The following is a 3,927-nucleotide window of genomic DNA, read 5'->3' as shown; positions in this document are numbered from 1 at the left end:
TCACATTCAATCCTGAAATCAACCAACGGAGCGCTGACAATGTTGAGGGTCAACGGGGCATCCGCAGGGTTCGATCGATAACCATACTTGTCTTTATCACAACATCTCACACAAAAGCTTAGTATATAATTCGTTAGTACCTATCACTAACTATAATTATCTAATCACATGGCACTTACATTCACTTATCCCTTTCCCCCACTTATATGTTTGACACAACTTGGGGTTTGTGAACATGACACTCACGTGTACATGATGCCAAACCTATGCTCTAATACCAAGTTTTAACACCCCAGATTTTTTTTAATTACACAGCGGAAGATATATATATATATATATATATATATATATATATTAATCACATATAAAATCATATTCACAAAATTACGGTGTTACTTAATTACAAACCATATTATAATTGTTTACATAAAACATCAGAGTCACACTGTGTCAAACATCTGTAGCTGCCCTACAATACCCACAAAAGCTGTTAATATATACCTGCAGGGCAAAACACTGTGGGGGAATTAGCATAACGCTAAGTGAATGGTAATATCTAGGTGGACATCACTACAAGCATCAAGCACAGCTTAAAGGCACTGGTCACTAATCACTTAAGGCCATAAACAAGAGGACCGGCAACCCATAGCTGATCAAGCTGGAATATACGGATAGCCCCCATTACTGAATCACTGGTATAGTCTTCCAGACGTGACGAACTCGTCATTCACACTATACCACCAATCATTAACGCTTGGACCCAATACTACTACCCGACACCAAGGTAAATAGCATTGACCTCTTACGTCGCACAAAACACCTTGACGCATGTCGTACAAAACACCTCGACATTCACTGGGTGCGCACATAGTCACATATAGTCACTGCACTAGTCACAGACTCATTACACAGTCTAATTGTAAGCATGACACGGATCACTATACTTGTCACTGTATAATCATATCCATAAAGATAATCCCACTCACCGATACCAGCACAACTCAGTGATCTAATGTTACTGAGTCTTCACTTCCACTTTGTCACCTAAAAAACAAACGCACAAGTTAGTAAATCGTATTTCACTTACTAACTTTACTATAAAATCAAAATCACCACAATACAAGCGATACATGTTGTCTCATACACATCACCATACGAAGTATATATATATATATATATATATATATATATACACACACATACACTATACATATACATATATACATACATATATATATATATATATATATATATATATATATATATATATATATATATATACACACACTTATTACTTATATATGCATATATATACACTTATATATATTCGTATATACACACACACATATATACATACATATACACTTATATAATTATATAATCATACAATCTCATATATGCATACAATTATATTTAATCCTACACAATATCAACTTAGTACTAATTAAAAGTCCCAATTTATGCAAACGGGTCAAGGGTTAAAGGGGCGACTAAACCAACACATGAACCACAAAATAGTGGCACAACAGGGCTGCAAAAACAGCAGCAAATAGCAACAACATGGCTGCAAAAACAGCAGCTACAGCTGCGGAATTGCAGCAGAAACAGTAGCGAACAACAGCAGCAACAGGCTGCACAGTACCAGCAGAAACATGGGTTTTTAACCCCCAATTTCATGTTTACATGTTATATATAATTAATATAAAAATACAAATGTTGATATTAATATTGAAAGTGATAACTTTAGTAACTATATTTTAAATTTATAATTTAATTTAATATCTTTATATTATTTATTATTAATTATGTAATCTACTATATTATATAATAACATATACTGAATATTTAATATTTACACATTATATATATATATATATATATATATATATATATATATATATATATATATATATATATTGAACCTATATACGATCCTATTAAATATATATATATATATATATATATATATATATATATATATATATATATATATATATATATATATATATATATATATATATATATATATATATATATTAACTATTCGGTAAATGACATCATAAAATATTACATAAATAATAAATGGTATCATAATAAATTAAATTGTAAGGTTGAAAAATAATTGTTACATTAATACTATTATCATTACTTTTATTATTGTTAATATCGATAATTGTAACATTAATATTATAAAAAATATATATATATATATATATATATATATATATATATATATATATATATATATATATATATATATATATATATATATATATATTTGATATGTATAAGTTATCATATTATCATTAATATTATTATTATTTTCATTAATGAAACTAATAAGATCAGTATTATCATTTTTGTTATCACTATTAGGAATTAAACTTATCATTATTGTTAATAATAATATTATTTGTCATCTATTATTACTAGGCTCTTTATTAATAATATTATTAATGATATTATTATTAGTGTTATTAATAACCTTCATATATTTATACTTATTTGATATCAAAATTTAAGAAATTGATATAAATACATATGTAAAAAGTTATATAAACACATATACATATAAATACATATACCAAATACATATATATATATATATATATATATATATATATATATATATATATATATATATATATATATATATATATATATATAACCAATTAACAAGTTCACAACAAGCACATACAAGTATATAATAATTAGCAAGCATAAAACAAGATTAATATCATACACAAATCGAGTTTCATCACTAAATTGCAATTTACACAATTAGTACACTTACACAATTACGACCCAAACTAAAACTCACAAAATGGGTCAAGGCTAAAATGAGCAAAATCAAAATACTCCTAAATAAACATGAACGGTTTGGGGTCTAAACGGGTAAACCAAACCACCTCGTGCACCAAATATGCAAATCACCGCCACCGGCCGCCAAACGCCACCACTGGCCGTCAGCTGCAGCCGGCAGCGGCGACAACAGCCCAAAAACAGCAGCGGCAGCAGGAAAACAGTAGCAGCAGCCGTGGGCTGCTCACCCATGGTTCATCCCCATTTTTCTTTTCCATTATTTCTTGCAATTCAGACCCAAATCGAGCCTAGTACAAACCCACAACAATTAATCTAACACCAATCAAGCATATTTAAGTAATTTCATTATCAAAATCAAAGATTCAAGCACAATTTTGCATCTTTTATAATTCTATCAAAATCCTAACATAACAAGGATAAATACACAATTTAAAGACAAACCTTGTTGCTAGAGATTGGAGATGCAAGAAACCATGAATGGAACTTCCAATTTTCTCCATCTTCATAAGTAAAAACTAGGGTTTCATGGTGATGGTGATGGGTTCGTGACAGAAAACAAGAGGGAGAGGGAAGATGAATCACCACTTTAGGTTTGTAATTTTTTTTTACTTCATCACTTTAGGGTTTCATGTATGTGTGTGTGTTTTATCGATTGGGACCAAGGGAGGGGAAGACCGAATGTAGTAAATAAAACAAGGGTGACTTTTCTTTTTAGGGTGTGTGTGACGACCCGGAAAATTTCGACTAATTTTAAATCAAACTCTCGATACGATTTAATATTTTTAACACGATAAGAAAAGTCCGTTATGTTTCGTCTCAAAATTTTGAACTATTTTCGTACATTCATTTAACCTCGACCAGTTTCGACGATTCACGAACAACTAATTATAAATGGATACGTGTGTATCTATATATAAATGGTAATTGGAAATATAATTTGAAATACTATATGTTACTGCTATTAAAATTTAATTATGTAAAATAAAATAAAAATAGAATATTATAATAATTATTATTTAAAACATATCTATATATAAATAAAGTATATTAAAAATAAATATTAAATGATTGTAATACTCGTTTGATGTTCCGATTAATATTGAG

The 3,927-nt window shown here is 28.7% G+C and overlaps 1 long non-coding RNA gene across 1 annotated transcript; it reads right to left on the bottom strand.

Moving 5' to 3' along the window:
- Nucleotides 1-347: 347 nt before the first annotated feature.
- On the bottom strand, nt 348-3,433 carry LOC139896557 (uncharacterized). Its single transcript, XR_011776271.1, has 3 exons — nt 3,265-3,433; nt 987-1,044; nt 348-516 (listed from the first exon to the last, which is right to left on the bottom strand). It is a non-coding gene; the product is annotated as an uncharacterized lncRNA (long non-coding RNA).
- Between the last annotated feature and the right edge of the window lie 494 nt (nt 3,434-3,927).

Source organism: Rutidosis leptorrhynchoides, chromosome 3 (genome assembly GCF_046630445.1).
Source record: "Rutidosis leptorrhynchoides isolate AG116_Rl617_1_P2 chromosome 3, CSIRO_AGI_Rlap_v1, whole genome shotgun sequence".
Lineage (NCBI taxonomy): Eukaryota > Viridiplantae > Streptophyta > Magnoliopsida > Asterales > Asteraceae > Rutidosis > Rutidosis leptorrhynchoides.
The sequence above is the reverse complement of the archived record's forward strand: the minus strand, read 5'-3'. Positions and strand labels throughout refer to the sequence as shown.